This window comes from Etheostoma spectabile, chromosome 2 (genome assembly GCF_008692095.1).
Source record: "Etheostoma spectabile isolate EspeVRDwgs_2016 chromosome 2, UIUC_Espe_1.0, whole genome shotgun sequence".
Taxonomy (NCBI): domain Eukaryota; kingdom Metazoa; phylum Chordata; class Actinopteri; order Perciformes; family Percidae; genus Etheostoma; species Etheostoma spectabile.
The window spans coordinates 9,694,176-9,721,811 of record NC_045734.1 but is presented as its reverse complement, the minus strand read 5'-3'; the positions used below and the strand labels follow the sequence as shown (position 1 = coordinate 9,721,811).

At 39.1% G+C, this 27,636-nt stretch overlaps 1 protein-coding gene across 2 annotated transcripts in view; it reads right to left on the bottom strand.

Annotated features, from left to right (window-relative positions):
• Positions 1–27,636, bottom strand: part of inpp4b (inositol polyphosphate-4-phosphatase type II B) — a 244,533-nt gene that overhangs the window by 192,338 nt on the left and 24,559 nt on the right. For both annotated transcript variants that reach the window (XM_032499725.1, XM_032499734.1), the window contains exons 2-3: positions 27,280–27,336; positions 26,345–26,531 (exon numbers count right to left, since the gene is read on the bottom strand). The gene's annotated coding sequence lies outside the window, so the exon portion shown is untranslated. The remainder of the gene's footprint in view (positions 1–26,344; positions 26,532–27,279; positions 27,337–27,636) is intronic.

Below are 27,636 nucleotides of genomic sequence, written 5' to 3'. Positions count from 1 at the left end.
AGTATAGTTTTAGTTGAACCCGCAGGAACTCCGCAACTTTCTCCTTTGAAGGTGACAACTCTGCCTTTCAGCCCTCCTTTGCTCTCTGACTGTAACACTGAAAGGAGGATTCTCATGAAAGAAAATGGCTGCATCTCTAAGGGCTTTTGCAGCCCTTGAAGAGTCATTTCCACTGAGTTAGACATGTCAGTGCTGCAGACCACCTAGTGAGTTGAAAAGGAGGGTAAAAGCCCATTGGGTGCCATGCATCAAGGTAAGGACAGGGATAGGGATGTAGTGAGGCAACTGACACCAGCTATTCCACATTCCCCTGGAAACAGGTCTCTAATGTATATTATGTGCCTGAGGCTGTTGCGGGAAACAGATACTCAAAATTGGGACTACAAAAGGCCCCATGAAGGCTCCGCTGTGGCCAGGAAGAAAACCCCATTTTCAGGGGTATATTTCTAAAAGTGCCTCAGATGTGCCTCTACTCTGACTAAACAGACTATCTGTCCAAAACAGACCCATATATACCAAACCTTTCAAACTGCAGACTACTTCAACCGGATGTGGATATATTAATTTGTTTCTTAAAACAGAGACTCAACCAGACAGAGAACTTCAGACATTCAGACTCAGTCCAAATAGACACAATCCAAAATACGGTCAAATCTAGCAGACCCAAAAAGAGACAGAACATCAACACTGGCAGCTGCATGATGCAACACCAATTGATGGGCAGCCACAGTTGATAAAGAGCAGCAATACATGTCCTTTTTCCCCTGCACTACAGCTCACATACTCCAGTTTTATGTCTAAAAAAAACATAATAGACCATGTAGTCAGTTCCAACAGCGAGTCAGCTTGGATCCACTGGGGAAATCCGAATCAGCTTTATTGGCCAGGAAGGAATTTGACTATGATTAATCTTTACTCTCAAAGTATAACACTTATTAACATTTAAAGAATAAAAAAGGACATTAAGAAATATAAAAAAACAATACAATAAAACTTACAAATTTACAAGACTTATACAAAAACAACTGAAGAGAGGGAGGGAATAGTGCAGTATCAGTGTAGCCTAAAATAAGTCTTGAGATTTGTTAGAATTAGATCATTATAGAATCAGACATAGGGTTAGGCTTAGCTGGCCTGATTAATCTGAATGTGTTTTTGTGATTTAGCTATTCTTCACATTTTTGGTTATTGTTGGTATTTTGTGGGTCAAAGTAATAACGGCAAAAAGGTTTACATTTTGGTCATGCCATTTATGCAGAATAACATATGGTCCCTTCTCAGATGAAAACACTCTGCTCTTGGAGACAGGCAGACATTAGTCATTAATTGGCCCCTAGCTATGTAAGTAACAAAAACATAAACACTACAATTAGCCCTTCCAAATTGATTAAAACAACTTAGGTTATTGTAAAGGGACATACATTCAGATATATGTTTATTGATGAGCATGGTGTGCCCAAACGGCTCTGGATCCGCCATCATGCTGATTTGAGCCAAATCTAAAATGTCTAGTTTGTTGTTATGCAAAATGTGATTTTTATTTTGAATTGTCTATTTGAGATGTAATGTAGCCTCTATATATATTGAAATATACTATATTTATGAAGATGTATTAATCAAATAAAAAATAAAAAAATGTCGCCTGGTAATTTTATAAGGGTGTGCCTTGGGACAAAACAAGTTTGAAAACCACTGCTATATACTGCAAGTCTGCTGCATTGCAACATTTCCTTTCACAGACTCAATGTACATACAATACAGGACAACATCTGACATTATGGAGCATAAGGCACTGATGCTAAAATGTTCTGCATGAGTTTTTCCCACCAAGCCTATTGTCAGCCCCAAACTGATGTTGTGTGGGTGGCAGCTGCAGTTTACTCGCAGATGGCCTGTAGTTCTTTTTCACACATCAAGGGCTATCGTCAAGACAAGCATCCTTTGGGAGACTATCACAGACCACAGAAACTTAGGTCTATGGCTCAGAGCACAAGCAGAAGGCTGTACGGGATTCCGTTGAAGTTTTAAATTTAGTTTTCTACATAAACACTCTTTGTTAATTCAATTAATTTTTCTACACTTCACAATTTAATTCTGCCCTCTTTTTTTGCAGCTTAACCTCTTAAAACCTTGTATAAAATTTGCAAAAAAACTTCAGAATGAGCCGCATACTCTGGTAATGAACTGTTAGTTTTGTGCATTTGCCTAGTCATTTTCAGGTTATAAAAGCAAACCTTGCTCATGGCTTTGAAAACCCTCAACAAAAAGTCCCAATAAAAGATTTCAATTTGCACTTTCAGCACAAAAAAAAACAAGGCTGCAGCTAAAAAAACCTCTAAATGTGCACATTTATGCCTATTAAACTATATGAAACCTGTGTGAAATGTGCTGTACAGTATGAGACAAGCGTGCTGTGTGCCCCATGAGTGTCTGTAAAAGCTCCACAAATCATAAGTGACAGGTGAAGTAGCAGATATTTAATGGAATAATTTGATAGCACACTAACTACAGATGTGGTTCCATCACAGCAAGACATGCAACGGGTTACAGGTTACTCTTCAACGTCAAGGCTATGAATAGGGCTGCGGTAATGCGGTATACTGCAACCCCCTTAGGAGAGTAGCGCAAGTTAGAGCGAGAATGGCAGGGTGCCTTAAGTGAGTGACGTCAGTGCCCGTGTGGTCGCGCTAGGAGAGCAACCGGTATTGAGAGTGTCAGTACACGATCCGCTCTGCCTGCACGATCCGTCCTGCGCATGCGCAAGATATTCGCGCGGATGATAATCATGTTGTACGAGGATTTACGACACTGCACGATCTGTTCCCATAGACAGTAAAGGAAATTCTGTTCCGGAAAGCTAACGTTAGTTTAGCTAACAACTTATTCGTCTAACCACTAGCTGAGACAACATGTAAAAGACCCTATTTAAAAAAAAATATATATATATATATATTAATATATACAATAAAATAAATATTTTAATTGGTGGCCAGGTTAGCTCAGTTGGTAGAACAGGCGCACATACTGTGTAGAGGTTTTCTCCTCGAGGAAGGGGCCACAAGTTTGACTCCGACCTGCAGCCCTTTGCTGCACGTCATTCCCCTTCCCTCTCCCCTTTCATGTCTTGTGGCAATAAAAGGTCTAAAAAATACCCCCAAAAAATAATAAATAATGACCTTTTAAATTGACTGTCAGCCCTTATTATAAACATATATGGTTTCATTTAACAAAAAAAAATTGATTAATGGAAAAGAATAAAATGTTAAGACAATTGGCAATCAATTTTTAACTTTATTTATTTTTTTAGCAAAAGTGCAACATTGGTCTAGATGCCAATCTACAGAAATACACAATACATACCAAAGAAGGCACGTGCACCTTTTCTACAATCCTTCCTTACGAAATGTTTCACACTAAAACAAAAATGAAAATACGGGAAAGAGGGAGACGCAAAAAAACAACAACAAGAACAATGTCTGCAGCTCACAAACAAGAGGAACCGACACAGACAGACACACAAACAAAGAAGAGGCACTGACAGGGAGACCAGCAGAAGACAAAAGGGACCAAACACACACAATCGGAAGAAGGCTATACCACAAGTCTACTGCATGGATTTCAAATATTCAGCAATGCTGAGCTAAGTGTCCAAAGTCTTTCCTCCATGTTTATGACATTCAAAAGGAAAGGGACCATGTACAAATAGACTAGTCATGAGGTGGTTTCCAATGGGTTGCAGTCATTCTCTTGGCCGCTGTAAGTCCAGCAAAAACAGCATGTTTGAGTTTTAGAGCTGCAGTGCTGACAGATCATTCCGAATCAAAACATTGACAGCAACAGGTACAGTATAAAATAGGTTTAATTACTATGTTTTTCAAATTTTATAATAATATTACTGCTGATCCGATTTTGACGAAACTTTTCTCATGGTCAATGTAGTAGATAACGTTACTTGAGCATGTTGTGAGCATTACCTTTGCTCTTTTTCTCTGATGTTATCAAACCACTTCCACACGACTAAAGTTGTTACATATTTCCCACGAGTCCTCCGCAGCAGAGCTGTTCACTTTCAGCCAATCATTCAGTTGTAAGTAAGTGGCAACACCCTAAATATCGTAATGACAATTTCTTTTATCATATAACAAAGTATTATCATGAATGGTATGGTATGGCGCACACCCCTAGGCATGCATGTACACTGTATAGAATCTAGTTTCTATATAATTACGGTACATGCACTATACACCAGAGACTTACTGTTAACAGCCTTTTAGTAGCGGAAATGGAAGTTGTGAAAAGGGTTACACTGCATTACCCTTTAGTCCGGCTGACTGTGTTGAGACATATGGTCCAAATAGGACTTATTATTTTGACAATATACCATAAAAGTTTACCACAGCCAGAAAAAGGTTCAATTGTCTGGCTCCTAAGTGAGTTAAGGCAACTTTCCTGTCTTCATTAGATTGCTTGATTTAGAAAAACGGACATGCAACAAATATAATTCCCTTACAAGTAGTAGAGTGTACTTCCGGTATGGTGCAGAGATGATCAGTCGCATCTTTTTTCACTCCGCTACAAACTTGAATTTAACCCTGCAAAAGTTCACCTTTTATTATAAGTGCCAGGTAGGGTGAGTGTTTATGTATGTATGTATGTATGTATGTATGTATGTATGTATGTATGTATGTATGTATGTATGTATGTATGTATGTATGTATGTATGTATGTATGTGGCTTCCTTTACTCAGAATGCCGCCTAAGAAAAATCTACCCCCCCAAAAAAGAAGACTATGCAATTGACACTTTCCAGTCTGAGGAAGACATCTTGCTAGCTGCAAGTGCTATACAGGCTAATACTGGTAGGGAAGACGGACCTGAGGCGATGAAAGCGGGCAGCGGCGTTGGCTCAGAGGATATTCTCAAGGCCATGAAAAACATGAATGCAGAATTTTCGGCTACAGTCAAAAGTGTACTGCTTGCTGTAAATAGTGTAGAGGAGGAAATCAAAGGATGCATCGGGTAAATTTCACAGGCGGAGACACGCATTTCTGGACCAGAAGACGACATCACAGCACTGCAGGCAACTACTACTGCTCTCGAAAAAGAGGTTCGCCGTCTCACTTCCAAAGAGTTGAACTAGAAGTCCGCAGCAGGAGAAATAACTTAAGGCTGGTGCGTCTTCCAGAAGGTGCAGAAGGAAGCAACGCTTGCTCTTCTCTCGAGCGGTGGCTTCCAGATGCTCTGGAGTCGGCGCCGCGGCACTCCCTCTTGGTAGTAGAGAGAGCTCACTGTATTTCTGGTCCAAGATCTGATTTAAATGCAGCACGAGGCCTTTTATATAGAAGTTTTTAGACTACCAAGACAAGATCAAGATCCATATTGTGAAAGCACCCAGGGCCCAAGGGAAAGTACTCTACAAGAACCTGCAGGTGATGTTCTTCCCCGATCTCCCTACGGAAATCCACAAACAGACGGGGTCAAACGGCGGCTCGAGCCAACGGTATTCGGTACGGAATCATCTTTCCCACGCGGCTGAGTGTTTTCTTCTTTTTTTTTTTTTTTTTTTACTTCTTTGATACCCCGGCCGAGGCAGAGCAGTTTCTGGAAAAGAGGGGCAGAGATTGGGAAGTGGAGAAGTGCTGAGGAAAAGGCAATTATGCAATGTGGAACTATTGCACTCTCTATTCATCTTGGACAGTAAATTTGAATTTTTCCGTAGCCTAAAGCTTTATTTCAGCAACCTTACAAAAACAAAGTTCATTGCCTTCGCTAACATTTTTATAGCCTTTACATGGCTTATTATCGTTATAGGAACATTCTGGTCCAAACTGTATGAGTGCAGTTAATTGTTATGTTGTCAGAGGGTCAGTGAGTTGGGGGGGGGGAACGAGGGGATTTGTCCATCATTGACATTAGGGTAGCGTTAAGAGGGATAAACACGTGTTCAGTACTGTGTTTTGTTCATTGATATGTTTTGAAATGTATTTCATGTTATTTATGTCTTATTTTTTGTTTTTTGTGTAAACAGAATTCTATTCGGAATTGGTCGGATCCAACGTACTGTTATGGGGCAATGTGGTTTAAATTTCCACAGTATCCTTGATGTCTCCGAATGTTAAGGTTAAATTTACATCCTGGAATTGTAGGGGATTAAATAAAATAGTCAAAATAAAACTTATTCTCATAAATAGAATAAAACTTCAATTGAAGATTATATTTTTGCAAGAAACACCTATTGTCCGATGACATTTCTAAAATATGCAAGAGGTGGCCTGGACAGGTAATTTCAGCCCCATTTAGCTCTCACTCAAGGGGAGTTATTCTTATTCATAAATCTATTCCATGTCAAACATTACATTGTATAGTACTTATATTGTTGCAGGTGACTTCAATTGCATTTTGGCTCCTACTAAAGAGCTTGAATATCTCACAAACCCAGGCAAGGAAAACTATATTATATCTTATTAAGGAGTTGAATTTAACAACTGTTACTGGTATAATTATCCCACAAATAAACATTTCGCTCCTCTCTCGGTGATGTTCTTGGAGTCTTTCGAAAATGTTAATTAACCCCTAACCCTGAGAGGTGCCCTAATTATTCTGCAACTAAAACCTGGCAAGCTGCATACTAAATGTGATTCAGATCATGCTATTACGCTTCTGCAGAGATCCTTACTAATAATATGTATCTGAGCCTTTTGACATCCACAGAGGCTCTCGGCAGGGCTGCCCTCTTTCTCCCCTCCAATTTATTCTTGCTGTCAAACCTTTAGCTATAAGATCACACCATGAAATTTCAGGTATAAAAATTGACCAAAAAGACCATTGAACAGCTCTATATGTCGATGATGTAATATTGTTTCTTACAACTTTCAAAGCTCAATACCAGCACTTCTAGATTTAATTAAAGATTTTGGAATATTCTCGGGTTACAAAATAACAAATGCAAAATCCCAAATTATGATTCCAAGGGAGGAGGAAAGATGTAAACCTACATCTCTGATCTCAATTTCAATTTATTTGAGTGTTTTACATACTATATCTTGGCATTCGCATTGCGCCAGAGATCAATAAGATGGTTTCAACTAACTATGACCCCATTGTACACTCAACTAAAATCGTTAGATGGTCATCCTTACCTATATCTTAAATTGAAAGGATTAATGTCCTTAAAATAAATATTTTCCCTAAGCTTTTGTATCTATTTCAGAAAATTCCCTTGCCACCACCACCACCATCTCTTTTATCAAAACTAAAAATGATGTTTTCTGCTTTTATCTAGAATAACAGACGTCCCAGGGTTTGCTTGTCTTTGTTGTCCTTACCGTATGACGGGGGGGCTCAGTGTGCCTTATATTCAGCTCAGCTTCATACCCCAATGTACTATTTTTCCTTAGACACTATCCCTGCGTGGACGGAGATTGAGATGGCCTCAGTAATTCCCAAGTAACCCTTTAATCTGTATTTCTATTCAGATGATATCAAGAAACTAAGAAAACAAACTAAGAACCCTTTTCTTTTAAATACAATAAATGTCTGGTATGAAGCGCTGAAATTTCTGGGTGATATAAACACTTCAGTCCTATATGGGGAAACCAGAAGTTTGCTCCTGGGAGAGCTGATCCAGGCTTCCAACTATGGGTCAACAGTAGTTTGAAGAAAATTCTAGACTTGTAGAAGGATAAAGGTATGTCACTTGAAGAACTCACTGTGAAACACAATGTTCCTAGAAAACACTTTAAATACTTACAAATAAGGAGCTATATAATGGATGCCCAGAATCAAAAAAATTGCGGAACCCCCTTTGTCCGAGTTAAAAAATATCTTGTCTACCACTTGCAACAGCAATGGTAGAATCTCAGTTTTATACGTTGCTAATATCTAACTCAACTGAATCTTCTGAGCACAAACTAAACTCGTGGAAGGAAGATATTCAAGAGGATAGAACACTGGAGGATTGGAGTAGTATTTGTGTAAAGGCTCAGAAACAGACCGTGAATACCAGGCTTAAGTTACTACTAATATAATTGGCTAATGCAAACATATGTTATCCCAGCAAAGTTACATAAGTGTAATAGGGTACAAGTACAATTACTCCAAAGGGACTCTGTTTCATTGTTGTGGGACTGTAATAAAATGAAAGACAACTGGAAAGAGGTAGCAAAAATCCATCCATCCATCCATCTTCATCCGCTTATCCGGTATCGGGTCGCGGGGGCAGCAGCTCCAGTAGGGGACCCCAAACTTCCCTTTCCCGAGCCACATCAACCAGCTCGACTGGGGGATCCCGCAGCTTCCCAGGCCAGGTTGGAGATATAATCTCACCAAGTCTGGGTCTTCCCCGAGGTCTCCTCCCAGTTGGACGTGCCTGGAACACCTCCCTAGGGAGGCGCCCAGGAGGCATCCTACCAGATGCCCGAACCACCTCAACTGGCTCCTTTCAACGCGAAGGAGAGGGGCTCTACTCCGAGCTCCTCTGGATGACTGAGCTTCTCACCCTATCTCTAAGGGAGACGCCAGCCACCCTCCTGAGGAAACCCATTTCGGCCGCTTGTACCCTTGATCTCGTTCTTTCGGTCATGACCCAGCCTTCATGACCATAGGTGAGGGTAGGAACGAAAATTGCCCGGTAGATCGAGAGCTTTGCTTCTGGCTCAGCTCTCTTTTCGTCACAACGGTGCGATAAACAGAATGTATACCGCACCGGCTGCTCCAACCTCCGACCAATCTCACGCTACAGGACCCCTCACTCGCGAACAGACCCCAGGTACTTAAACTCCTTCACTTAGGTAAGGACTCAATCCCTACCCGGAGAAAGCACTCCATCGGTTCCTGCTGAGACCATGGCTCAGATTTAGAGGTGCTGATCCTCATCCCAGCCGCTTACACTCGACTGCGAACCGATCCAGTGAGTGCTGAAGGTCACAGACCGATGACGCCATCAGGACCACATCATCTGCAAAAAGCAGCGATGAGATCCCGAGCCCACCGAACTGCAACCCCTCCCCGCCCGACTACGCCTCGATATCCTGTCCATTATATTAAACAGGATTGGTGACAAAGCGCAGCCCTGGCGGAGGCCAACCCTACCTGGAACGAGTCCGACTTACTGCGGAGAACCCGGACACAGCTTCGCTTTGGTCATACAGAGATTGGATGGCCTGAGAAGGGACCCCTCACCCCATTCCCGCAGCACCTCCCACAATTTCTCCGGGGACCCGGTCATACGCCTTCTCCAGATCCACAAAACACATGTAGACTGGTTGGGCATACTCCCAGGCCCCCTCCAGGATTCTTGCGAGAGTAAAGATCTGATCCGTTGTGCCACGGCCAGGACGGAATCCGCATTGTTCCTCTTCAATCCGAGGTTCGACTATCGGCCGAACCCTCCTTTCCAGCACCTTGGAGTAGACACCTAAATGATATTTCAAATAGTGTCTGTTAGTCTGCTTCTACATCCCAAAGTATTCATCTTGGGGTTATACCCATCTGATCCTAACTTTAAAAAAAAAAAGAGATGAAAGTACTTAGTACTTAGATAGATATCTGCCTACTGCAAGCCAAACGGTTGATTTCTCTTGCTTGGAAAAATGTGAATAGGCCTAGTATTGGTCAGTGGCTTAGTGAAATGTCTTCTTGCCTAACAATGAAAAGAATAACAAATAAAGTTAAGGATAGACAAGATACTTTCAAATAGATTTGGGGACCATTCTTGGACTTCGCTGAACAAAATGATGTGGGTGATATACTGGCAAATGAGGGGGATTTCTGAGTAATTTCATGTAGGAGAGAGATGTTTGTATTGGATTGTGACATTGTTTGATTGGGTATATGCTCCAGATATATCCTACAAGAAGGGACCAGACCAAGGTGAAAGGTAATGTTGTCTGTATTTAATTTGTGTTTTTATTTTTTATAAGTTTTTTTTTTACATTTGTATTTTTTATCTGCTGCTGTGATGGCTGTCAGTAGATTGGTAATGTTTCTATTGTTTTTCAGGGTTTGATTGCATGTATGTAGGTCTTGGTTGAAATGAAACTCAAACATTGTTAGTAGTACAAGTAGTGCATTTGAGGTAACTTAGTCGGTGAAATCACCTATAAATCATTGCAATTAAAATCATAGCACAAGAACGCAGAATATATGTCTGTATTGTACTAACTTCATTTGGACGAAGTTTTAAGGGTAGCCATTGGTAGACCCCTGCTGCCTAGACTATGCATTTTTAGGAGAAGACACCGTGTCCACGTTTTGCAATGATGTGTCTAAGACACTGTAAACACAGTTCAGACAAGATTCTCTCTCTCACCTCCCATTTTCTTGTCTTTGCAGCATGAGCTTTTTTCATTATTTTAATCTCCTCCTTGCTCCTCATCTCCTCTGTCTCCCCGTATATTGTGTCATTCTCCAGCTGCTCTATTAAATATTAAAAGATTTAAAATAAAAAAATAAAGCAACTGCTGGGCGCAAGCTATGAATCATATAAATAGCTGAAAAATGTATTGCACTAATTTCAAGCACCTCTTTGTAGACAGACTATGCATTTTGTCCACACGCATGGTGTTTTTACAGTATAGACTTGATGCATAATCATAGTAATTCAAATGCTTTTCATATTTACTGTTATTTATAACAGTAACAACAAATGTAATGATTGCGTTTGGGAAAATTGGACTAATACAGCATATTTTTGTTCTTGCAAGGTGATATTTTGTATATTAGCATCAGCCTGGTTAGTGGCTGGGCAGAAGAAGGAGCTTTTGGTCCGTCCATCTGTCCACCACTTTAGTCTAGAAAAAGATTTGTCAACAACTATTGACATGAAGCTAGCTTGAATAGTCATGGACTCTGGAATAATGTTAAATTATTTTGTTATACCCTGACCTTCCATCTAGTGGTCATTGGGTCAAATCTTCTCCTTTACCAAGTTTTAGTCCTGTTCAAGAAATTCCAAATAGCAATGACTTGATTTTCACTAAATTTGTTGCACTAGTTATCGTCCCTAGATGTTCAATTGTTTGGTCTTTTTTGCCGAGCACCAGCTGCATTAGGCTAAAAGAAATATCCAAATCTAATTGGAAGCTCGCCATGAGATTTAAGGAGCATATACATGCTTCACAGAGGATGAACCATCTACTGTATGTTTTGGACAAACATTGCAGCCTTTTTAGGCTGCTAGCTGAGCTTTACAGTTTTAGTTTTGTAATTGATGTGACAAGCAATCTTGTAAATTTGGATACTGATGCCACCTGGAGAAACACACACATGTGAAAATGTCCAGCAATCACACAAATATACAAAACATATATTACTTATTACTTTGATGGCTGAATGAGTCAAGCACTGTGACTCCACAAGCACAGCCATATACTGTGAAATAGCACTTTGACATCAAATGACTGCTCTGCTGAAGCATCACAGCTGCCGTTAATTTCAAAAGTTTCAGAAATATGTTAGTTCATACACAAAGTTAGACACTATGATATATATTTATCTAAATGCTCATTACTGGAAAATGCTTTAGGTTTGAAAGCAAATTCAAACCGAGAAATGCATCTTTTTGTTCCATTCTTCTACCATGTTTGATACAGTGTGCGCTAAACAAGATAACGAGTTGACATTTTAATTTCAGCCTATCACTCCCATCTTGAATTCTGTGCAATACCACATCATCACAAAGAAGAACCATGCTGCCATTATGTCTTTTTATTCCATTCAAAGAGCGCTATTGTATTCAGTATTCTATAAAACAAAACCAGACCCAATATTCTACCAATAATGAACCACACATTTTGATTACACTTTTCAAACTTTCAAAATCTTAATAAAGATGATTAACTTCTTGCAAATGGAGATTATACTATTTTAAAGTAGAAAAGCAGTTTTGGGCCATGACATGAATCAGTCAGAGTTAAGGCCATGTTGTTACTAGGGTTGGGTGACATGGACAAAAAAAAATTATTTTCTAAGTTTCTTAAGTGGCCTCAATGTTCAGTTTTAAGTCAAAGCCATGTGAGATGTCAAACACTTTTATTAAAACGGACTACAATCAACTAACATGCAAAGGCAGGGTTTTCTTCCCTGTTTGAAAATATACAGCTGAAAAGTATGTAAATGTAAAATTATCTAAAATAAATAGCCTATCTAGGAGTTGTTTTCCATAACAATTGTCTATATCCACGACGTTCCACTTCAGGGATTACTGTGGTGTTGCTGGAAATTCTGCCGGATGTCTCTATTTTCGTCCAAATTCAGTTACCTTCCACATCCTTTGTGTTGGAATCTCAAACTCTGGTCGATTCATGAGGACTACGGTGAACTCCTCCTCAGTTTTCTGCAGTGTAAATAAAGACAGCTAGCTAGACTATCTGTCTAGTCTGAGTTTTCTCTTGCACGACAAACAACTTTTAAAAAACATACACGTGTTCCACCTACAAGTTCCTTCCCGAGGCTATTTTGCAGCAGCACCTTGGCTCCATCCGACAGTTAGCGCCGCACATGACAATTGAGATTAGTTTAAAGACATGTCATTAAACCAGAGCATATTTTTCCTTTCCTGCCTTCCTTTCCTTTTTCCATCCCAGAATGCTCTGTGGAATAGCCCGACCCTGCCGTGCAGCGTTGTGAAGGAAGGTCTGGCAATGTGAGACCATTATAACAATAACTGACTTAGTATATTAACAGGTTTTCCTCTCCTGCTTTATAATGAAACCTTAATGGTACATTTACAATTTCACCTCTGTTCCGATCTGAGCGCATCACGCACGCGCGCACACACACACACACACACACACACGCGCACACACGCACGCGTGCACGCGCACGCATTCTTGTTAGCCGATTGTTGCAAAACTTTACTTATATAGCTAACTGGAATTGACTTGAAGTAAATAGATTTCTTAAAATATATTGTATTTACTTTAAAGTTTTACTCAGTGAATCTAGGATTAGCCCCTCAACGGTTACAAGCCTTGATGTATGAATTCCTAGACTGTTGAGACTTTTTGTTCATTTTTGTTGTTGTAATTTTTCCAATTACAGCTCCTAAAGACCACCTTACAATTACAAAATTGATATCCCTTTGATGTTTCCACTCATAAAGAGTCTTATTTCCTCCCCCCTCCCCCAATGTCTTTAGGTTGTTTGCAGATAATTTACTGACTGTTAGACAAGCACATCTCTCTTTTTTTATAGAATTGTTACTGATGTCACCACAACTACTGTATGCATGTCTGTTTCTAGTTGAGCTCTTTCATACCCTCTCTCTCCCCTGGCTACCTAGTACACCTTTAACACATCAACTCATTTTGACAGCTTTTTTCTTTTTGCTTGTGTTTTTCCTTGTGTGTTTTTCAACATTTTTGTTTCCTTTAGTCACATTTGCATTTCCCTTCTGCATATGTTTTGATATTTGCAGGAATTCTAGATTTGATGGCACTTTTCTCAGTGTCTGCTTTTGCTCTTGTGTACGTTTTGATAATAGCATAGTTTTTGGATTTGGAGCGCAATTGCCTGAATATGTATTTGTTGTTGAAGCATTGTTGTCCTTGGGGGCCATTTTAAGATGCTGACATGCTGCTGGCTGTCACCTCGATTAAAGGCATTAGTTCATCATGTTTGCACACAGGCTGAGTTGGTTTAGTGGAGCAGATTATTTCCCAATGAATAAATGCTTTAATTAAAAATCAGCTGATCACACTGTATACAGTATATCCATCTGATAGCCCTTGGACAACCAACAATCAATTGGGCTTCCAACTGTAGCATGATTGTTGCTTCTTCTTAATATATAGATCCTGCTTCATTATCTTGCTTAATTTTCCTTTAGAGGATATATTGCCAACATGCCCTATAAAGCCCTACAGCGTTTAAGAGCATTTGCCATACCATCACTTTTACTGTATATTTACTGTGAGAGGATAATTCCTGAATACACTACAAAGGGGTTAAAGTGATATTTGACAATTTTCCATTGTGCAGTATAAACAAACAGAATTTGTTAAAGTAAGTAATTTGGAGCTTTGAAAGTCCCATCTATTGAGCTGAGAACGGATTCCATCTTCTGTTTGCTGGATTCCAGAGTGCCAGCTGTGTTGCAGTTGCCAGAGCTGATTGCAGCCACTCTAGGAGAGAGTTGCGTATTTCTGTAGCGATATGCAGATGTTTTTAACCATCATTTTGTATTTCTGGGGAAATGGAAAATAGTTTGGATGTGTATTAAACCCTAGTTCAGACCAAATCATCTCAAAAATAGTGGATAGATTGTCAAAACATTTGGTACAAATGTTCAAAATCCCCAGAGAATAAAGCCTATGGACTTTGGTGAGCCCCTGACTTTCACTCTAGAGCCACCAAGAGCTTGACTTTTTTGGTTTTAAGCATGAAATTCGAATCTTCCAGGTATGAATGTGTAACTGTGTGAATGTGATTGCTTCCTCTCAGTGAACCTTACCTGAATAAATAAAACGGATATTCATGGTGCTCATGAATGAATCCTAATTTTGTTTGATGGTGAAAGGGCAATGATCTCTTCACATTTTAAAGAGTATGCAATATAACGCTGTTTGATGCCTTAACACAAAGACCTCATCAAAAGTCAAAAAGGTTTGTTTTTTTTTAAATTGTGAAATATCATTGTCATCATGGTCACCATTTACTGCTTAAAGATGATGATGAATGATAAACTGTCTCCCAAGAGACTAATTGACTGCAAGGCAAAATGAAAGCAGCCCCTCCCTCTAAGCACTGTTAAAGAAGATGTGTTAATCACTCTAGTTTAAAAAGGAAGCTGATGAAGAGTATGTTCCCCTAATGCATCTCATTTAGCAGAATGGTATTTTTATGGGAGCCAGACAATATTGTGGTGAAAGGAGACCTGCAGCATTAGAATCAACAATTGCCGTGGGTGGATCAGTAGTGTGTGATCTCAGACAACTGCAGCCAGTGAGTTCACAGCCTTGCTTGTTTTTTTCCTCTATTTCTACCAAAACCAAACTCAGAATTCTTAATTCTGAATTTTTTTTTTTTTAATTCTGGGCTTTTTACTACCTATAAAAGAAGGTATCTTTCTCATAAAGACTGTTCTCCAAATAGTTGGATCAGTCTCTGTCATACGAGTCCTGCAAATAGCTCCCATTTTAATCAAAATCTGTGTGATTTTCTCAAATGATACTAAACTAAAAAGGTGGTAATAGAAAAAATAACTAACTTTACAGGAAATGAGATTTAGGCCCCAGTAATGTTGGCTATTGTTGGCAACTGAACATTTATGTAAATTAAAATTAGGTTTCAGATACAGAGCAGTAATTGGAATAAATGTAACGATTCAATTGTGACAGAGAAATTCAATGCCAGTTATTACTATCACAGAAAACTAAAATAGTAAATCCAGAGACATTAAATAGCCCAAAGGAAACAACATTATGACACAACTCCTTATTTGTGAAGATTAACAGAGGAAAGTACTACACTAAAGGCCAGCAAACAAGACTTATATTCAAGAGTACAATAGTGTCATATGTCAGCAGTTAATCTAATACGATACCTCTACTTCCTCTCTTTAGTTTATTCATATACAATGGTTCTGATATTCACGTATACGCAAAATAGGACGTTTTATTCACACACAATACGATCAGTCTATAGATTGGAGCAACTAACAATAACTTTCTGTTGATATTTTTTTCTTGATAAATCTTGTATTGAACTGAAGGTTTGAAAGTAGTTAAAAATAGTGATGGCCAAATGAAGCTTCTTGAAGCAGTGTCTATTTTCTGAGCCCACTAGATGGCGTTCTCTGTTCAAGAAAGGGTTGAGAATACACTGAATTGCAATGCTTTAGGCCCTTCTCTTAAAACAACACGCGTGCGTGCGTGCGTGCGTGCGTGCGTGCGTGCATTTCAGGCCTGTGTGTACCCCATAGGGGATCAATAAAGAGTATAAATCGTTAAAGAATTATTCAATTTACAATACAAAGTATAATTTTGGGAAAAAGAGCCAAGCCAAAAATCTAATTCATTATTTTAATTCAATTTTTGATGTTTGTTTATGCAGTTTGGATGGAGAAAAAGGAATTGCTGTGGGATCAACATACAGGAATGAAAAGCAGGCTTAACAGTTTATGCACTATATAGTGGAGGTGAGGAAACATCGTCAGAGAGAATCTGAAAACGCCAAATTTCTCTATTACAGCTGATGGCAAATTTATCAAAACAAGCTTTGCTCTGACGTCCTCCGTTAGTTGGCATTGGACATAATACCATATTATATAAATAAAATGTACTAAAAGAAATATGTATGTTACAAAAAATACAATTTAATATTTTGGCCAGGAAAAAATGCTTGGCCAGTAGATTTATTTCATCTGCCTGACAACTTGACCAGTGACTCAAAAAGTTAATTTCAGACACTGTACGTCACCCTCCAGCAGTAATAACTACATAGAACCAATTTGGAGTCCTTGAAAAGCGCTATACAAATTAAATTTATTATTATTAGTCTGTGTAAAAAAAAATAAAAAAAATAGTACAATGTGTTGAACACTACCACCAGACACTACTCAGGGCAGTAGGTAAACAGCAATAACAATGGTGGAGTAATTTACATTTTCAATTACAAAACCCAATGGCGTCAGCTCTGGCAGTTCAAAAAAAGTTTTTTTTAAATAAATACTTCATTGTACCAGAGGCAATGCCACGCAACAGAGATTTCCATGTTGTTGTTGATATATGCACGTGGAAGGGTAGGGAGGTCCCAGAACAGAAAATATTTTACTGCAAATAGAAATAAAAGATTTTTGACTAAAGTGGTCCAGACTGGAATTTAAGCACCCAGGTAAGATGCAATTGGCCAGGTTGTAACTCAAAAATGTAAAATGTGTGTAGCTTGACTAAAAAGAGATCTAAGCTAAGATTTGTCAGAATACACATGCATTTTTGCGGTATTAAAAACTTTAAGGAGACGCAGCATTTCTGATTCTGACAATGCATTTCTTTCTTTGCAAAAAAAGGTTAGGAGAGGGGCTGCCCCACCATGACAGTGTAATGGATTGCTATGCACATTCCACATGGCTTTGAACTTATCCTCTCTTCTCTCCCCCCCCCCCAAAAAAAATAAATTCTTAGTTGCTTCCCACCTCTCTCTGTATGGAAATGTGGTACATCACATTATTTTACCCCACTGTTAAATGCTTCAGGGTATGTACAATAAAGTTAGAGATTAATTTCATGGGCTGCTATTTACATGATGTTTACCCTGAAATAACATGGTAAAAGAAGGATTATTATATTATATATTAAATAAATTGTAGAATTTGCTCTCATGGGCATGATGGCAAATTATCAAACATTTTCACACTGACCTAGCACACATAGAATACTCCCATAACCTTAGCTCGCAGGCAGGGTGAGGAAAGACATGCGCTCCCTTGATCTCTTAATCTCCCATACTGGGCTGCACTAGACGCCAGCAGACCAGCAGATGGGAAATTCTGCACACTGGGTTTTTCAGGTCAGTGGGGAAACAGTACACACAGCAGGTTATACAGAGAAGTGTTTGGGGGCAGTAAGAGGTAAACATCAGCCTTTTTCCCTGCTTAGTAAACTAACAGCTCCAAGCATCAACACTGCCTCAATAGCCTATGTTTGAGACCTGCTGATTGCAGGCACCACCACAGGCTTTTTTTCAATAAACATTTTTTCTTCTTAATTATTTTTGCTTTCAGCCTTTTTAAGCATCACACATGGATGTCCACCCTAAAATATAATTTTATTGTGAAAAAATATAAAAGCAAGTAACAGTTCATCCTAAAAATTCTGCATATATGCAACCGTTTTGTATTAGCAATTTTTAACTGACATATGGACAAAATGCTAATAGTTAACGACAATTTCAAAGATCTTTGTTTTCGTTCACTTTGGCAGTGCCAATGGCGTGTTGTGCAAGTGCTAACTGAAGCTGTATTTTTTTTTAATCTCACTTGTTTTTGAAGTTTCATTGTCTGTAGTCATTGCTCTTTTTGGCCATAGAAACCTCACAGAGACCGTAAAAAAAAACAGTACGCCACTTCACACACAAGTGAGTTTAAGCTCCTCCTACACTCTCTGGTGGACCAACCGCTGCTAGGCGCTGCTTGTGAGTTTTAAGTAAATTTTTTGTACTTAAAGCGTAACTCTTGCCAAAAAGCAACCTCAGGTCTTTTTGTGAATGTACCTGAGCCAAACCTTCGTTTAAAAATCATAATTAGGACGGAAGCGCCACTTTTAAGATTGACCGTATTATTGTTTTTCGGTCAAATGGCCTTTTGAATGGGAGTGCTAGGGGCACTACTATGATAGCATCAAAATTACTATTTTTCAAAACGCTAAGAAGGCTCGACACAACATGAAACTTTGCTCAAAGTATCACCAGGAGTTCTGTACATGAACTCGACTCCATAGGAGGAAATGTCATTCTTGTAGGACGCTCCTTTTTCAACTACAAGGTCAATATTGTTTTCACTAACGAAAAAACAACAAATTACCTGTGCATTTATATGGAACTAAGCTTTAGGAGCTTTCTATCTTTACTCTCCCCCCTGTTACGTTGCATTTGGAGATCAACTAGTTTTGTCTGGCAAGAGGACGGCGAGCAGAAAAACTAACTGCTAAAGTGAGTTATCAAAACATTTTTCAGTAAACTGTGTACACAATCAATGTTCTCAATGCTCAAGTTCACATGGAGAGCCCCTGGTGATACTTCGAGCAAAGTTTCATGTTGTGTCGAGCCTTCTTGGTGTTAAAAATTGTGATTTTGATGTGATCATAGTAGATCCCCTAGCACTCCCATTCAAGGCCATTTGACCAAAAACTAAAATACGGCCAATCTTAAAAGTGGCGCTTCCGTCCTAATTATTCTTTTAAAACGAAAGTTTAACTTGGGTACATTCACAAAAAGACGGTAGGTTGCATTTTGGAGAGAGTTAAGCTTCAAGTACTTTCACTTATTATTATACAATATTCTAGTACTCAATCCACCTCTGGTGCTTCTTTATGATCATAACCATCCACCAATTCAAATGCTCTTCAAGGTGTGAGAGTATGATGGTATTAACAACCCCCTCTCATCTGCCCACTCGGTTCTAATTTAACTCCCAACCAGTCAGATCCAGTACGTCTTAATAAATCATTTGAGGATATAATCGATTTAAACGTTGTTTCACTGATCTCGGATTGGGCCGGCTAATCCCCCTGGCGTCTACCACTCGTGAAAAAGACAAGTCCAAATCAACCTGAGGGAGACAAGGAGCCCAAAAGACATCAGTTAGCCCGAGATAAGGCTTCTCTTCCCTGTTGCCACTTATAGCATTCCCACCTCCCTGGGTACATACTTTCGCCTTGCCTCTAAATCTAACAGTGAGGCCTTTTATTAATAGCCTGTCAGCAGAGTTAACATTTATTTCATGTGTATTCATCTGAACAGGCTTTACAAACGGCCTGGTGCTTGTGAACCTGCTCTTGAAAAATTAGCCTGGTTTTATACCACTCTCCTCATGAATTTCAATGACTAAGTGAATGTACAGCCATGTGTCTACCCAAATGCTCCTTTCTGACTTAAGGTAAAAAAACAACCAGAAAAAAACCCTGCTATACTTAGAGTGCTCAGAAATATCACAGCAGGTGTAGTTTGGTAAATATGAGGAAATATAATGAGGTTGTTGTGATAGTAGTTAAGATTACTGAACCCAAGGTAAAACTGAAGATTATCAAAGAACCTCAATCAGTAACTATCAAACAAATAAGGAAAAAAATGCTTTAAAAGAGCCACCTTGTATGTACAGACGTTACACACTTCCAGTTGCTTATTGTTGACAGACCAGAAACACACAGTACTCTAAGGTAGGGCTGCACAATTAATCAAATTTTCATCACAATCACGATTTTGACTTCCCACGATCAAATTTGCGTGATCGAGCGATCAGCGATTTGCAAAGCCCATCTACCGCTCCGTAAACCACTGTCTGATCATGAGCCAGTCAGAGTTGTTCCCTCCACCGCACAGCTTAGTTTCTAGATGCAGACAGTCACAGAGGACAGAGTAACGGGAGGGAAATTCCACAACAGATAGCAGTTGGTTTTACGTCGGTCTCAAGGTTTACCAGTTTACCAGTAAACAAAACATTTTGTCCCGTCTGTGTTGTTTTTCAGACAACAGCAGTGGCCGGTGCTAGTTAGCTCACAGGGCTCGAGTAATATTTTTGCTCTAGGTCTTACCGGTGCAACTAATGTCCTCGCATCCGCTGCACTGTAGTTTATATCGATATGGTTTGATTTTGCATTATACGACCAATTTGATCTGTAAAGCCGCGCCTGTGTTGGATCTCTCATCTATCTATCTATCTATCTATCTATCTATCTATCTATCTATCTCCCTCCTACGCTATTTATTTCAGATAGCTAATTTCCATTTACATGTGTTGCAGCTGTATGTCTATACAACATACAACTTCAACATAAGAAGAATGTAGCATAATATGGATGTGAAAGCAGTTATAAATAGACTATGTGACAATAAAAGTTCTTTGGTTAAAACAAAAAAATAATCGTGGTAACAATACTGATCAAAAACGATCATGATTATCATTTTGGCCATAATAGTGCAGCCCTACTGTAAGGGTTTGAAAACTGAGGTGCAAGAGGAGGGAAGTCACACAGGAGCCCTGGTGCCACTATAGAAGATGCCATCAAGAGTTATCTAGTAGAGATCTCCCTAAACATAAGTGAAACCGACAGAACCTCTCTACAGAATTTATGGTGGCCCATTATTTCATTTTGTGAATACCAAGTGTTCTCCCGGCATTGGCACTTCCAGAGAGAAACCTGGTGTGCTGACACAAATTGATTACTGGAGCGAGGAGACAATCCATTTCTTTCTCTAAACTGATAGCAAAGAATGACAGGATGAGAAAGGTGGGATTTACACAGAACGAGAGAGAGAGAAATAATGGGATGGGAAAAAATGAGTGGGAGAAAGGACGATGTGCAAAGTTTTGCAACAACTTCCCATTTTCAAAAACAAACATGTCAATGAAAGTGCTTTGCATTGCAGATCCATTCAGTGATAGTGCTGTACCTGACAGAATTTCATAAATATATTCCCACACATTCCAAAGTCAATGCAATGAGTTTATCAACTTTAGGATAAAGCCTTTTTTTAAACTTATTTCTTAGTATTGATTTTGTAACACAGTTACAGGCACTTTTCATAAGTGTGAATATAGATCCATATTTAATACCAAATCAATGAATTTATGCTCTTCCCGTAATGGCTGATCCAGATTGCCTCAAATACATTTTTAAAAGAAAAACATTTTCAAAGCATTTCAGACATGTTTAAAACAAAAACATGCATAAACACTAAAAATAAAAATGTGCGATTAGAATAATGGAGAAATGAGAAAATGTCTGTCTTTGGCTTCTTTTCCAGGCTTGTGAGACAAAGTTAGCAAACTTAAACATCGAAATTGAAAACCATTCCAATATGTGATAGAGAACATTTCAGGATTCCATGAAAATGTAGGGGTGTGGTCCTGGTCAAGACAGTCTCCTGAACTCCAAACTGAATGTCAGAATGGGAAAGAAAGGTGATTTAAGCAATTTTGAGCGTGGCATGTGGGTTGGTGCCAGACGGGCCGGTCTGAGTATTTCACAATCCGCTCAGTTACTGAGATTTTCACGCACAACCATTTCTAGAGTTTACAAAATGGTGTGAAAAGGAAAAACATCCAGTATGCGGCAGTCCTGTGGGCAAAAATGCCTTGTTGATGCAGAGGTCAGAGGAGAATGGGCCGACTGATCAAGCTGATAGAAGACACTTTGAAATACCACTGTTACACGAGTAGCAGCAAAGCATTTGTGAAGCCACAACACGCAACCTTGAGGCGGATGGCTACAACAGCAGAAGACCCCACCGGGTACCACTCATCTCCCCTACAAATAGGAAAAAAGGCTACAAGTTGCAAAAGCTTACCAAAATTGGACAGTTGAAGACTGGAAAAATGTTGCCTGTCTGATGAGTATCGATTTCTGTTGATATTCAGAGGTAGAGTCAGAATTTGGTGTAAACAGAATGAGAACATGGATCCATCGGGCCTGTTACCACTGTGCAGGCTGTGGTGGGGTGTAATGTGTTGGGGATGTTTTCTTGGCACACTTTAGGCCCCTTAGTGCATTGGGCATTGTTTAATGCCACGGCCTACCTGAGCATTTGTTCTGACCATTTCCTCTCTTTATGCCACCATGTACCCATCCTCTATGGCTACCTCCAGCAGATATGCACCATGTCACAAAGCTGAATCATTTCAATTGGTTTCTTGAACATGACAATGAGTTCACTGTACTAAAATGGCCCCCACAGTCACCAATCTCAACCCAATAAGCCTCTTGGGATGTGGTGGAATGGGAGCTTCGTGCCCTGGATGTGCATCCCACAAATCCCCATCAACTGCAAGATGCTTACTTCTCAATATGGGCCAACATTTCTAAAGGTTGCTTTCAGCACCTGGTTGAATCAATGCCACGTAGAATTAAGGCAGTTCTGAAGGCAAAAGGGCGTCAAACACAGTATTAGTATGGTGTTCCTAATAAACTTATTATACAATAATTGTATTGTACAATGTATTATACAATACAATAATACAAAAAGGGACTTACTTCCCACTTTCCCAAATCACACAACTTGCGAGCATTACATTTCTTTACCAAATTCAGTATTTGAATCTGCGAACCTCAATAGCCAACTGTGCAACTTAAGATCTTTGGTTTCTATATAAGCAAGATGTAACATGATTTAGGACTATGCCATTTAGTTTTGACAATGTATTTCATATCCAACACCTTGTCTTTAGACTTGAAATACAGCTTACTTTGAATGGAGTTTACATATTATTCCTGTAGACTTACAACATAGCCTCCTCAAATTCATAAGTCTACAGAGGACCATGTGACTTAGCCACTCCCCATTGTTTCTTCTATCATCTGGTAATTTGATCAGGTGCTTCCATAGTCGGATCAAAGCACTTCCAGTTCAACACTGCATCCAGCAACATATCTTTGACATTGTCAAATTCAATTCAATTAATGTCACAAGAGATCTAAAATATCTTTACAGCATCACTTCTTTGGTTTCAGAGCACTAATCTCCATTCTTTATGGATATGACAGCACCGGTAAAGCTGCAGAGCCAATACATTTGTCCTTCAGTACATGACACTGTAGCCTTACTAATGAGCCATTTAACAGCACTGTGAAGGGAACAGTAGTTAAATAAATAAAAAAAAGGTCCCTCTAAGATTTGGTAAGAGCATGTCAGAACTGGAAGAGACAGTAATAATTCATATTGACAGAAGGAAGAATGAATAATGAGTGGTCTTGCGGCTGTTTCAATGTAAGACTAATCTCTCAACATTCCCTTGTCTCCTTTCTCCCTGGAGGGGTAGTGTTACTTGCACATAATGCCGCAAACTCAAATCATAGTAACATCCACCAGGACTGCTAATATGCTTCACATTATCCTAACCTACTGTTATAAGGCAAGATACATAATTAATTTATCATCTGATTGACAGAAAAACCAACACTTGTCTGACACAAGTAACGCACTACACTGCATCTAAAGAAATATTTCAGACAAGAATTGACAATATATTTAAAAACACCCTAAGCTACATTTCTGTTTCCTACCCAAGCTATTTTTAACCATTCCTCCAAGAAACACCTAGAGGTTTCTGAACCAGAGAACCCGTTTTAGTGGTTGAGTATTCATGAGCAGAGGTACGAAGTGCTCTCCAATGGGACTTAACTCTGTGATCAACAGAAACTGTCTGTCAGACATTGTCAATGTGCGCTGAGATCTCAGGGGACATAGTTAGGTTTTCATTACAACACAAGACTCGCATTCAAGACTAACTATCTCAGAAGAGCCAAAGCATATGGAGAATGAACAGAAAAGGCTACCATTGGCATGCCACAGATAGCGGTCACAGATGTTGAAAGTCAGTTGTCATTTTATCTCTGACAAATTCATGCAGAAACTTCAGTTTTCAAGTCGGGGTTGGGGGTGGGTGATCCAATTCCATCATAAATATCTCCCTCTGGCTGCCAAACTCATCAGTGACACAGAGTGCTCCATTACCGCTGAAACTGAATGCGTGATAAGTTAGAAAAAAGGAAAACATCTAGAACTACCATATGATTGATACCAATAATTGCCAATGACCTCATTTTTAAAATAACTTGTTTTGATAAGTCAGTTTGCCAATCAATTAATGGACCTTTTTTCACAGCAGACATTTTGACGTGTCATACTAAGAAAAGCACAGCTGAAATTGATAACCTTAACGATGGCTCAATTCCATCAAGTGTCCCAGTAAGCTATTTCAGTGAGTCAGCATGCCCAATACTAGGGCCTCTCCTAAGTGGAATGCAGCCATCATTAATGGTATTGAATATACCTGTGCTTTTACTACTATGACGTGTCTGCCGTGAAAAAGGTCCATTACAGTACAACAAAATCAGAGCACAAAACAGAAAATATTGATCCTTTATAGCAGCATTTTCACAAAAGACGTTCTAAATGCCTAACTTGTATTATTCTTTCTTGTATGGGCTTTTGTCTGGCTAAATATTTTTTAATATCAGAAAATTAAATGTTGTCCAAGACAAATAAAAACAGAACAGTTCTTTCATTTTTAGTGCAAAATGAAATTAAAAAGCATGGGGGCTAATTGTGCATTAGCATATAAAAAAAAAAAATACACTTAAAGAGATATTTTACTGATTTTAAAGCAGCTTTGTGTCATGACAGTGTGTGCAGATCATTTCCCTCCCTTCTTGGCACCAGTGATCAGTTCAGACGCAAAGTGATACATCTGGTACAAAGGAATTAGACTGTATAGCCAAGGCATGTGGTTATTATATGCCTGCTACAAACAAATCAGACTCCTTGATTTGAGCTACTGTTTTATTATTGGGAATTAATACGTACCAACAGAATATAAAAAAGGTGCAGTTGGAATGCAAACATTTGTGGAGTGTTCTATACAAAGAAATAGAATGAGAGTTGTTGTGTAGGTAGATCCATAACCCCCCTCCCTTGCTTTACCGAAGTCTTTAAAATAAATAAATGTGTATTATTGTGCCTTATAGAGGTCAAAACAAGCCAGAAGTCACTGCCTGTACTGCTGGTGCATTTGTGAGAATAAAAAGTTAAGTTGATGGATGACAAAAAGAGTGAAACTGCAGAAGGAAAGAGTAAAAGTGGCCACACACAAACCCATTGACTGATATACAGTAATTTGGAGAAAATACCACAAACAGGCTAAAAAATGACCACTGAGTTGAATCGACAAATCTGACAATCTCAACAAAGACCACACATTGAGTTTCATCAATCTGCAATTAACTGTAAGCTGGGGAGTAAAAATAATAAAAATAAAGCCTTTTGAACTTGTTGTTATACAAGATGCTACAGAGAGTAAAATAAGATCAGAACAACAAAAACACACAAGAGAGGCATGAAAAGTGAGCTAAGATACAAACTACCAATTGTTTGAGATATTTAAGAAGTTTAGACTAATTAAGTTTTGGGATTGTTTTATTTACATTTTGTTAAAAAAAAATACATATATATTTCTGTTTAATTGTGAGGAATATTTTTGTTATCTGTAACTCATTGTTGTTTTCTGCCCACCTTGGCCAGGTTACTCTTGAAAAACAATTAAATCCCAAGTTTTCCTAGTTAAATAAAAACTCTTATTAATTATAATTGGTGATTAAACATACATTGCATACAGTAAGAAGAAGACTGTTCCCACAGTGTTAAACTTGACCCGACTGACACTGCTGATTCAATTAACTGCCTGGAAAACCTACTATGATGACCTGTTCATCAGCCACAATCCATTTTTGTATTCGCATGGGCTACTTGTCCTATTTACTCACAACAGTCACATTTAAAGAGGATAAAATTAAGGACCACTGTCAGTCAACTGTGGATAATGCATTAGGCATCATGGCTTACCACAACTACTAGTAATTTATGTAGTGCTCCATTTTGAGAGCCAGACACTGGAAAATGCAGAGAGAAAGACAGCCTAAAAAGAAATTAAGGAAGGAGGAGGCCTGGCAGCGGTAAAACTGACAGCCCGGCATGCAAATGTGCACATCAATCTTACTGGGGAACACTGAGTGTGGTTTATCTCATCTCGAAGGAGCAGTACATCTCAGCTAGACAGCCGTTTAGATGCACTGGACTTAAAAAGCAGGGGCTCTAAATTGGAAAGCAATTGTGGAACTGTACAAATGCTCACCTCAGATGGCCTCCTCTGCACTTAGAGCGTGTAAAGATGTTACGGGTTCCATTTCACGTGATTGCTGTGGTAATGTTGTGGTAGAGCCGTGGCAGCAGTTTATGAGGGGTGAAAGAATTTATCCAGTAGTAGCGGCATAATGCACAAGCACCGGGCAGCACATGTGATCAGTCCAGATGCAGTTTCTCTGTTGGTAGATGGGGGAACAGAGAAACGCCATGAAATCAGCTGATTAACTCCCTCTACAAACGGTAGATGTTTTTGTTGTTGCTGCAACCCATCTCGTGCAGAGAAGGCAACACACAAATGTGCGTGTGTGCCTTCTCCTCTCTGTCGCTTTCTCTTCATGCGTGGACCAAATAGGCCTATGTAATTTAGAAAAAAACAGTCAAACAGCAGTAACAGGAGGCTTTTGTGATATTTTGTTAAGAGCTGCAAAAAAAAAAAAATTAGTTGTCAATTATTAAATTAATCGGCAACTATTTTGATAATTGATTAATTGGTTAGGGTCATTTTCATGAAAAAAACATTTTTTTAAATCCCACATTCCAGTTTCTTAATCATAAATAGTTTATGTTAACCAGAATTTTGTTACGGCAGCGTTTAAAACAGAATGAAAAGCTTGTTGAAATTGCCACCGCTCTGTACCAACAACGTACTGAATCAAAAACTACAACCCCAAACCCCATTTTGTAAACCGTTTCAGCCTTGTTTTCAGACTTACGGAACCAAAAATTAAAGAAAAAACACAATTCACTAACTTCCCAATAACAAGAGCCAAGACAGGCTTTACATGAAGCTTTTTTCTTCTAACAGTGCAAGATGAACAGAAAACGTATCTGTGTATTAACTTATGCGTCCATTAAATTGCTGATTTTCTCATCAGTAGCAGTCATCTACTTAAAAATATGTAAACACTGAGTACTGAGTGTTACCTGTTCTAAAAGAAAGCCTTCACATGGAGCCTTAGTCCTTTCAGTCAGCATCCGTATCTGTACACATGAGGAAGAAGAGAAGACAGACGTGAAGAGACAACAGCAACACAGCACAGCCAATAAAGGCTCTGAAAAGCTTCTGTGCAGCCCCTCTGTTTTGTTTACTTGAGCTTCATCAAGAGATTCAGCGAGAGGCAGCCGTGAAGGCGATGTATTAAACGATTTGAGCTTTGGATAGCAGCGGCCAGGTCTGGGCTAGCAGGCTGTAAAACGCCTGTGAAGGTCCCAGAGGACAGCATGGGGTTCAGACAGCACTAACAAAAGCAACAAAGGCAATGCTGCAGCATAACAAAAAAA